At 42.8% G+C, this 11532-nt stretch overlaps 1 protein-coding gene across 1 annotated transcript in view; it reads right to left on the bottom strand.

The window, feature by feature from the left end:
- Nucleotides 1-10862, bottom strand: part of LOC143032304 (uncharacterized) — a 751965-nt gene extending 741103 nt beyond the window's left edge. Inside the window, exon 1 of the mRNA XM_076196813.1 lies at nucleotides 10816-10862. The gene's annotated coding sequence lies outside the window, so the exon portion shown is untranslated. The remainder of the gene's footprint in view (nucleotides 1-10815) is intronic.
- Between the last annotated feature and the right edge of the window lie 670 nt (nucleotides 10863-11532).

The following is an 11532-nucleotide window of genomic DNA, read 5'->3' as shown; positions in this document are numbered from 1 at the left end:
GTATGACAATGAACTAGTTGGTCTCATTCTAGTTTGTTTCTCATTTTTTTACATTCTAAAAAGTAAAATAATAAAATCAAAGATGAATGTGGATGATAAGGATAAAGACAAATATAAAGATGATGGAGATAGAGAAAATTATAATGATATAAGATAACTATAATGATAAATATAAATAAAGATACATTGAAAAATAAGGAAAATATAGAAAAATAAAGATGATCAAATATAGAAATAAATACATAAAATAAAGACAGATATGGCAACTGTAAAGAAAGAAAATAAAGATAAAAGATAACGATAAACATGGAACAAAGGTGTTGTAATCGGTAATAACATGATAACAATTACGATAAAGACAAAGAAGTTCTGGCCACTAATAAGAAAAGTGCAATGATGATGTAGCAACAGAGGAACATAAGCAAAGGGATGAATAAGAAACAGAACCGATAAGAAACGGAAGGGTGAGCTTAAAAGGGAACAAAACAGAAGAAAGAAAAAGAGGGAGAGAACAAGAGATAGAAAGCAAAGAGCAGGAAGGGGAATGAAACCAAGAAAAGGAAGAGGAGGAAGAAGAGGAGAAGGAGAAAGAAGACGAGGTGGATGAAGAGTATGAGGATGAGGAGAAGGAAAAGAAAGAAGAGGAAGAAAATGAGGAAGAGGAGAAGGAGATGGAAGAAAAGGGGAGGAACGAAAGGAGTAGGAGGATACGTAAGAAGAAGAGGACATGGAGGAGGAGGAGGACAGAGGAGGAGAAATAAGGAGAAAGAGAGAAGAAAGTAGGATCGAGGGTAGTAGGGAGAAGGGGAAAAGGAAGATGTGAATGAAGGAGGAAGGAGAAGGGAGGAAGGAGAAGGAAGGAAAGAGAAGGGAGTAAGGAGCAGAAAAAAGGAGAAAGATGGAAAGGGGAGAAGAAGGGAGGAAAATAAATAGAAGGGGAGGTAGAATTGATGGAGGAGGGGGGAGGGAGGGTAAGGGGTAGGGAGGAAGAAAGGAGGGAGAGGAGGGAAGGGGGAGAGAAGAATAGAAAAGAAGGAAAGGAGGAGGAAGGATGAGAAAAGAAAGAGGAAGTAGAGTTGAGGGAGTAAGGAGGAAGGAGGGACTGGGAAGAAAGGAGTGAGAGGGAAGGAAGGAGGGATGAATGAAAGAGTTGAAAGGAAGGAGACAAGAAGGAGAAAAGAAAGAGGAAGATTAGTCGTCGACGATGAAGACGGGAAGTAAGAAGGGAAGAACGAGTGGGGAGGAACGAATAAGGGGGAAGAGTAGAAACGAAGGAGAGAAGGAAAAGAAGAATAAAAATGAGAAGCAGAGTCGATGATGCAGGGAAGACGGGGAAGAAGGAGGGAATGGTAAGAAAGGAGGGAGGGAAAGGAAGAGTAGAAAGGAAAGAGAGAAGAAGGAGGAGGAGGAGGAGAAAGGAAGAGTAAGGAAGAAGAAGAGGACAAGGAGGAAAGGAGGAGGAAGAGGAGGAGGAGGAGTAAAGAAGGAAGAGGAGGAGGAGGGGGAGGAGAAGGCAAGCGAAGCTCCGCCAAGCCCTGGGGTCGTGCACTCATTTTTCGGCCAAGCTTCCCCACTAATTAAAATTTTGAGGAGATCCCACGGCGGTCTTCTTTTTATGACACGACCTCAAATTCGCTCATTTTATTTCTGCTCTCGCATTTTGGCTCGGCAGGCAAGTCGAGGGAGGGGTGGAGGGGTCCGGGGGTCGGCGGGCTCTCTTCGTCCGCGCGGCAACTTCGGCGAGGCCTTCCATGGCCACGAAGTAAGAGACGATGCCCATGGTCTTCGGATCCAGGCGGCGTGTTTATGTTTCTCCTCGCGCCGGAGTCCCGGAGCCACCCCGGGAATAGCGTTATCTTTGTTTCAAACTCGAGGTAAGCAGTGAAGTAATACTAATGAATAATTCTATATGGAAATGAAGATTAATTCTTCTCATTCTGGTATGAAAGGAGGAAGGGCCAGACTGAATCTAAATTTTCGGGCTCCGGTAAGACACAAACTAAAGCTTCTCCTTGCCTAATTTGCATCTAAAACAACAAACTCTCGCAACATTTCAACGTGGGTGGGTGGGGGAATGTTTTACATAATGCAAGCATTAACTTAAAGAACTGTGCTGCTTAGGAGAGAGAGTGAGATAGAAAGAGAGTGCAAGAGAGAGAGAGAGAGAGAGAGAGAGAGAGAGAGAGAGAGAGAGAGAGAGAGAGAGAGAGAGAGAGAGAGAGAGAGAGAGAGAGAGAGAGAGAGAGAGAGAGAGAGAGAGAGAGAGAGAGAGAGAGAGAGAGAAGAGAGAGGGCGAGAAGTTGAAGTCTTATTCAGCATTATCCAAATATTAAATACAGTAGTGAAATATCTATGCTTCTTCAAGGTATCTTTACACAATACATATTCACTGTCATTATTTCAAGTATTTTAGTAATAAGTGGGTTGATGGCAGACACCATATTAGCCGATATTCTAGACAGCTGATAGGAAACATCGCATTGCAGTGAATCAGGGTATGTACTGTAGCTTAGTTTTATATCTAAATTCCCATTGGCTGTTGGTCAATTGATTTCACTCTTTTTATTATTTCTTTATTTTTCTTTTATTATATTTTTTTCATTATTATTTTTCACTGTGTCCTCTCATTCAGAAAGAAGGCAGTTCCTTATGAAAAAAAACATCCACCGTTTCTAATTCCTTCAACGGGAGAGAAAGAGAGAGATATAGATAGATAGATAGATAGATAGATAGATAGATAGATAGATAGATAGAGAGAGAGAGAGAGAGAGAGAGAGAGAGAGAGAGAGAAAGAGACAGAGATACGAAAGTGTTAATGCGTTTGTGTGCGCGAATGTGAAGAAGGTGAGGAGTATACACCAGGAGGCGCGTAGCTGCGACCAAAGCCCTCACCTTTGCCCTATTATGTGCTTAAGGACTGTTGGGGTAGGAATCGAAGAGGAGAGCGGGATTCGAACCCAAAACTAAATGAGTGCGAGATCATTGCGCTTTCGATTGCGCCACCAGTGGGTTGGTAATGTAACTGATAAGAAAAAAGCGAACTTTTGTCTTTGATTGTATATCTTACATAGCCTCATTTCCTAAGCCCCTTAATCAAAGGACCACGGGTAGATGAATAAAATTGCTTGACGGTAGAGATAATTATAGAAAAAGTATCACATGGGACGGAAGTATATTTTTTCAATGCAGAGGCCCATTGTATACATATTATCTTGTCAAACATAAAAATCATTATTATTTATTTTATTCATGAGATCCCAGGGGCTGAAATAAATCCACACTTATTTATTTAAGGCTTTGGGTTCATCACAAAACTGAATGAAATCGCCTTGGTGACCATAAGATAAGGGAAAGGGCGTTGGGATCTCTAGACATGCTCAGAAGTGACCAAAAGTCTCTACCTTTGTCCCAACAAAGGGGCGGGAGGCGGGGGTGGGGGCGGACGCTCCATTGAAAATGTTGAACACAAAATATTCGAAAGATCCCCGGTTGATGAGCGGAATCTAATGACCGACACCCGACAGTCATGTTTTTGTACGAAGCCGAGAGTTTTCTTTCCACGTTTTTACACCGCGTCGGGTATTTTGCCTCTGCCCGTTTATAACAAAAATGAATCGCCCCTTTATCATGCGGACAAGCTTGGTCCCTTGGTAATTTGTGTGACTTTATGTTTATACACACACGCACACGCGCGCACACATACCAACACACACACACACACACACACACACACACACACACACACACACACACACACACACACACACACACACACACACACACACACACACACACACACACATATATATATATTTATATATATGTATATGTATATATATATATATATATGTATACATACATACATACATACATACATACATACATACATATATACGGTGTGTGTGTGTGTGTGTGTGTGTGTGTGTGTGTGTGTGTGTGTGTGTGTGTGTGTGTGTGTGTGCATGTGTATTTATGTATGTATGCATATATGTATGTATGTATACATGTATGTAAACACAAACAAGAGCAATACCATATAACTCGACAACGGTATCCTGTGATGAAGCCTATTGGGGTGGTGGTGGTTGTGGTGGGGAGAAAGGGGGAGAGAAACAGAGGAAAGGGGAGGGTTCACTTGGAATTGTTTTATTTATTTTTTGTTTTGTTTTTTAAACCTTGAAATCTCGAAAACAAGAGAAAGATCGAAATAATTGTCGTCAAGCGAATGGATGATGTTGTGGTGGTGAGTGGGCTGGGGGGAGAAAGTTGATTGAAAGTAAATTGATAATTGATTGTGTGGCACTACAGGTGAGTATATGCTCACTTCATGAGTGGAGAGTAGCTTACTCACTACTGTAATTTATTCTTTCACTAATTTACTAACACTATGGTTTTCCACTGTATTGGCCACGTCTACACCACTTCTATCACCATTATCAACGTCACAGGCTCAACCAATAGTGCCACTACGACAATGACCACCACCACTACCACCACCACCAACGATACCACTACCGCCACTACCACCAATAGTACCACTACCACCACTTCCGCCATCACTACCACCAACAGTAAAACTACCACCAACAGTACCACTACCACCACGACAACGACCACCACTACCGTCATCACTACCACCAACAGTATCACTACCACCACTACCGCCACCATTACCACTAATAGTACCACTACCATCACTATCGCCACCACTACTACCACCACTACTACCACTACCACCACCACTACCACCACCAATATCACCAACAGTACCACTACCATCACTACCGCCACCACTACCACCACCACCACTACCACTACCACCACCACTACCACCACCAATATCACCAACAGTACCACTACCATCACTACCGCCACCACTACCACCACCACCACTACCACTACCACCATCACTACCACTAACAGTACCACTACCACCACCACCACCAATACAACCAACAGTACCACCACCACAAACACCACCACCAGCTTAGCAACACCAGACTAAAACTAGAGGTACTAGTCATTTTCACCACTACGTTTTCACTCCACCAGATTTAACATCTAAAACCTCTCAATTACTTCTTTTCTTTCTCTCTCTTCTTCTCTTTCCTTTCCTTTTCTTCTCCTCTTCCTCCTCCTCCTCTTCCTCTTCCTCTTCCTTCTCCTCTTTCTCTTCTTCCGAACCCCAAAATCGAAAAAAAAAAAAAAAATGCAAGAATGAAACAAATGAAGAAAAATACCGTGGACAGAATATTCATTTGTGTTACCTTTCTTTCTTTCTTTTTCATTATTATTTGTCCATCAATTTTTTTTTTTTTTTGAGCAAACACTTTTTCTCCCCCCCAAGAATTAGCCTTTGCTGACTGAATATTTGGATGACTGTGAATTCATTTGATCCGACGTTACAAATGAAAATCCTGCGGCTAACAAGACTGAACGGCAGAAACATCCCAGCAGTTTATTGGCGAACACAGCCAGTTCTAATCCAGCCTGCCTTATTTACTGCCGCGACCTTTCTCATATTCATGTACCTTGCCTTCTCCCGTCCGGGCCTTGCATATTCACACGACGCAGCCTTGTTCAGCCTCAATCTTTACAACATCAATAAGTGATCGATCAGTGAAGATCAATAATGTCAACGAGTATAGAATGAATAAATGGATAAATAAATAAATAAATAAAGGAATGAATGAAAAAAATATATATATATAAACTAATAATGAATAAAAGAATAGACGAACAAATAAACAGATGAGTAAATGCGCGAACAAATGAATTTATAAATAAATAACAAACGAACAAATTAACGTGTATAAAAAAGACAAATGATATTTTACTTAGGCTACGCGTCATTTTTTTTTTTTTTTTTCGACGATTCTCTATCTCCCTTCCAACCTCTGCTCGGACACCCAGGCCACCAACCTACCCCCCCAACACCTTTCTCCCCCCTTTCTCCCCAACCGTTTCTTCCCCCAGCCCCCCAACTCACAACCCCACCCAACCTAACCAACCCCCCCGGTAGTCACCCAGGCACACACCCTCACCATTCCCCACCTAGACACCCCATCCCACCTCTGCTGTCCCTTCCCCCCTCCCCACTCCCCCCATCTCTGCTCAAGCGAGACCAGCTTCAAAATAATTTCCAGTCCAATAATAGGACATGCCAAACACAATATTCGTAAACTCATCAATATTTATAAGTTGCTGTTCGACCCGACTGTCCACTTCCCCAGAAGCGAATAAGGCAAGTGTTGTGTGTGTGTGTATCTGTGTGTGAGTGTGTGTGTGTGTGTGTGTGTGTGTGTGTGTGTGTGTGTGTGTGTGTGTGTGTGTGTGTGTGTGTGTGTGTGTGTGTGTGTGTGTGTGTGTGTCTGTGTGTGTGCGTGTGTGTGTGCGTGTGGGTGTGTTTGTGTATTCACCTTGGTCTTTGGATCACGTGTTGGACTCGTGATCGACAGCTATTTCCCTTACGGAAGTGAGCTCAGAGCTCATATGACCGATCTATGGGTAATGCTGTGACCTTACAATCACACACACACCCAACTCCCCGCCCACAAGAGTTGGATTAACGACACGAAGCGCAGCGATACTGAGATTATTTCAGCCCTGGGCAGGATTCGAACCCGGACCGCCGTAGTGACAGTCAAGGACTCTACCAACCGCGCCACCGAGTCGTGTGTGTGTGTGTGTGTGTGTGTGTGTGTGTGTGTGTGTGTGTGTGTGTGTGTGTGTGTGTGTGTGTGTGTGTGTGTGTGTGTGTGTGTGTGTGTGTGTATTTACCTAGTCGTATTTACCTAGTTGTATTTTGCGGGAGAAGAGCTATGCTCGTAGGGTCCCCGCAGTTGTATCTTTCCGTATCCGGTTCTTTCTTAAAGTCACTTATAGTTTTAGCACTCGCTATTTTCTCTTTCAATTTATTCCATGTATCTATCACTCTGTGTGGAAAGCTATTATTTTTTTCAGATCTCTTCTGTAACTGTCCTTCTTAAGTTTCTTCTTGTGTCCCCTTGTATTTCTTCTGTCTCATTTAAGTAGATCATCCCTGTGTGTGTGTGTGTGTGTGTGTGTGTGTGTGTGTGTGTGTGTGTGTGTGTGTGTGTGTGTGTGTGTGTGTGTGTGTGTTGTATAAGTGTAATTCACAGTGAATCAACATGGTCTTTAAACATAGTAAAATAGTGACTGACAGCTTCACCCTTCCGAATTAGTTATGAGCTCGTATACATACATATATATAGGGAATACTGTCATCTTACAAACATACACACCAGAGTCCCTTGCACAAGCGGGACTGAAACGTTACGCAGTGTGACCAGACCTTTTGAGCTTTGAGTGTGTTGTTGCTTACATGTGTATGTGTGTGTGTGTGTATGTGTGTGTGTGTGTGTGTGTGTGTGTGTGTGTGTGTGTGTGTGTGTGTGTGTGTGTGTGTGTGTGTGTGTGTGTGTGTGTGTGTGTGTGTGTGTGTGTGTGATTCACCATGGCCTTAGATCATTTGCTGGACTCGTGATCGATAGCTATTACCCTCCCAGATGAGAGCTCAGAGCTCATATATGACCAATCTATGGACAATGCTGAGACATTACACACACACCCAACTCCCCGACCACGAGAGTTGGATTACCGACTCGGAGGGAAGCTATACTGAAATTATTTTAGCCCTAGACGGGATTCGAACACAGACCGCTGGACCACCGTGTGTGTGTGTGTGTATGTGTGTGTGTGTGTGTGTGTGTGTGTGTGTGTGTGTGTGTGTGTGTGTGTGCAGCTATACTGAAATTATTTTAGCCCTAGACGGGATTCGAACACAGACCGCTGGACCATGTGTGTGTGTGTGTGTGTGTGTGTGTGTGTGTGTGTGTGTGTGTGTGTGTGTGTGTGTGCGCGCGTCACCCTATGTGCTTGCAAGCCTCCACCACACATCCCTACTCGAAAAAAAAACTACTTTTCAATTTACAGAACTACTTAAGACTACGGAGAACTACTCCAATACTGACACTGCACTTCTACAATGTTTGTCTAGCATATATATATATATAAATATAAATATATATATATATATATATATATATATATATATATATATATGTATATATATATGTATGTATACATATGTATACATATATATATATATATATGTATACATACATATACATATATATATATATATATATATATATATATATATATATAAATATATATTCTTTTTTTTATTGTGATCACGTAAGTGTTTACTTTGGTTGTGTTGCTCTGCCCACTCGCGTCCTAAAGCAAACGTTTAGGCATCGATGATCCTTGTGTTTATGATTTTATGCATGTGTACATACTTGTGTTTTAACGTTTGCAAAATACTCAGCGTTCTACTTCAGCGGCCGTGCCTACGAACAAGAGGCTCCTGAATTGCACAGCATCACTGCACTCCTCGAGAGAGAGAAAGAAAGAGAGGAAGAGAGAGAGAGAGAGAGAGAGAGAGAGAGAGAGAGAGAGAGAGAGAGAGAGAGAGAGAGAGAGAGAGAGAGAGAGAAAGAGAGAGAGAGAGAGTAGGTGTTAGTGCGCTTGTTTGTGTGTGTGTGTGTGTGTGTGTGTGTGTGTGTGTGTGTGTGTGTGTGTGTGTGTGTGTGTGTGTGTGTGTGTGTGTGTGTGTGTGTGTGTGTGTGTGTGTGTGTGTGTGTGTGTGTGTGTGTGTGTGTGTGTGTGTGTGTGTGTGTGTGTGTGTGTGTGTGTGTGTGTGTGTGTGTGTCTGCGTGTGTGTGTGTGTCTATTTTCGTCTAATAGTATTACATAATTCTAATGGGGAATACAGGAGCTACACTAATAAGGTCCTCTCTCTCCACTAGTACCTAAGTTTGAATTCGTTTATTTTTATTTTATCTTATTTTAATCTATTTTATTCTATTTTATTTATTTATTTATTTTTTTTTTTTGAGGAGGGGGAGGTTGTATATTATCTTCTTAACTATTTCAGGAATAATGTATCTATATATATATATATGCGTGTGTGAGCGCGCGCGTGCATGATCATGTGTATTTGTATGTTATTTTTCGTGTGTTTGTGTGTTTGTACTGCATACATGTTTTTGTGTACCAAGCATATAAAATAATAATGAGTTCTTTTGGCGGCCCGTTCGAATGTGGCCGGTCTGTGTATTCGTCTATATATGACGTATCTGAATAGCACTTTTGTATATCTCTTCTGCCAACGTAAACATAAACACATACACATCCAGACACACGCATAAACACACACACACACACACACACACACACACACACACACACACACACACACACACACACACACACACACACACACACACACACACACACACACACACACACACACACACACACACACACACACACACAGATCGGCAAATAATGAGCTCTGAGCTCACTGCCGTAGGGTGGTGTCTGGCTGTCTCGAACAGAGGCTGCAGCAGATCCGAGGTGAATACACACACACACACGACTCGATGGCGCGGTTGGTAGAGTTCCCGGCTGCCACTACGGAGGTCCAGGTTCGAATCATGCCCATGGCTGATATAATTTCAGTATCGCTGCGCTGCGGGTTGTTACTCCAAATCTCTTGGGCGGGGAGTTGGATGTGTTTGTGCGTGTAAGGTCACAGCATTACCCATAGATCGGTCATATATGAGGTCTGAGCTCTCCTCCGAGAGGGAAATAGCTGTCGATCACGAGTCGAACACGTGATGCAAGACCGTGATGAATCACACATGGCTGTTGGTGTAGTAGATAGCGTTGCGACCTTCCACGCTGCAAACACGAATTCGTGCCCTGAAGACAGTACGAAAGCATCTCACTAATATTGCAATCCGTTACTGGCCCCTTGAGCAAGAGGACGGGTGCATACCGTGTGTAAGGTCAAGATACTATCCATAAATAAGACAGAATGAGTTCCGAGCTCTCATCCGAGAGAATGGTAGCTGTCGATCACGAGTTGAGCACATACACACACACGCACACACACACACACACACGCGCACACACACACACACACATGCACATATACACGTGCACAGACGTGCACACACACACACACACACACACACACACACACACACACACACACACACACACACACACACACACACACACAGACGCCTGTTAATGTGTACAGCCTCTGCTTATTGCTCGCGCTGTCCGGCCAGAGAATTCTTTGTCATTTCCCCGCCATTTTTCTCCGTCGCCTCCTTTTTACGCCATAAACAATCTCGGCTCCTCCTCCTCTTCCTCCTCCTCTTCCCTCTCCCTGAGGTGGCAAACACTCTCCTCCTCTCTTCTTCTGCTCTCTATCACCTTCGTGGGATCACCGACAATCCGACATCGCAATGGAATGGTGTGATATTATACGATATCGTAAATCTACGAGGAAGAGACGATTCCACCTTCCGTTTCTTGTGGCACTTTACCCTTTTTCAGCTAAATACTGCCGTCATGCGATTTTATTAATTTTCATGGTAACCCACTCAGTAACCGAGGGGTAATTCTGTAACTTAGTTTGGGTAATCTCCTTTAGTCCCCGTTAGCGACAGTGTTAGAACAACATAATATAGAAATACTATCACGTATCTAATTACTGCGTGCGTGCGCGCGCGCGCGCGTGTGTGTGTGTGTTTGTAAGCGTATGTGTCTCTGTGTGTGTATGGTTTTCCTTTGGGACTATATAATTATATACATATATATATATGTGTGTGTGTGTGTGTGTGTGTGTGTGTGTGTGTGTGTGTGTGTGTGTGTGTGTGTGTGTGTGTGTGTGTGTGTGTGTTAGTGTAGAAATAAAAAAATTAACCAGCGTACCGTTAGATCAGTAGTTCTGAAGGCATGGTGGGCTTCGGAAGATGTCTGTAGAGGTGACACAGAAAAAAACAACAAATAAATAAATAAATAAACGAAAAATAAACAAACAAAACAAATAGATATGTAAATACATAAAACAAATAAATCTGAAACACAGTCCCAGACGATTCTGTTCAGGTCAAGGGCACACGCACACACACACACACACACACACACACACACACACACACACACACACACACACACACCCTTCTTCCTGCGGAGGACAACCCTAGAACAGGATATAATCGTTCAATGATCGACATAAAAATTAATAAACCGATTGGAACCGATAAAGAGTTAATCATCAAACGCCATTTCACCTCTGTGACATGTCAAAAGCGTCACGAACTTGTCAGTGTCACTTCAGCATGATGTCAGCTCGCGTCACGCGTGTCACTCGGATCAGTGTTTCTGGGGAGTGTCACGTCACTGTCATGTCACTCTCAGGGACGTGATATGTCTGTTTCCTCGTTGATATTATATCAGGAGTCTGGTTACTTGAATTAAATCGAGTGAAGATTTTCTGATCAGAATATTTTGGAGGGATTTGTTGATATTGTTTTAGATTGAGGGGGGGGGCGGTGCGCCCTTATTAGAAGAAACTAACCTAGGGAAATCTAGTAAACAATTAAGTTCTAGAATCATAGCTCTCATTCTAGATCCGTCCCTACCTTA

This window comes from Oratosquilla oratoria, chromosome 13 (assembly GCF_046742065.1).
Source record: "Oratosquilla oratoria isolate Oo_2021 chromosome 13, ASM4674206v1, whole genome shotgun sequence".
Classification (NCBI taxonomy): Eukaryota; Metazoa; Arthropoda; class Malacostraca; order Stomatopoda; family Squillidae; genus Oratosquilla; species Oratosquilla oratoria.
This window is presented reverse-complemented; position numbering and strand designations above follow the sequence as displayed.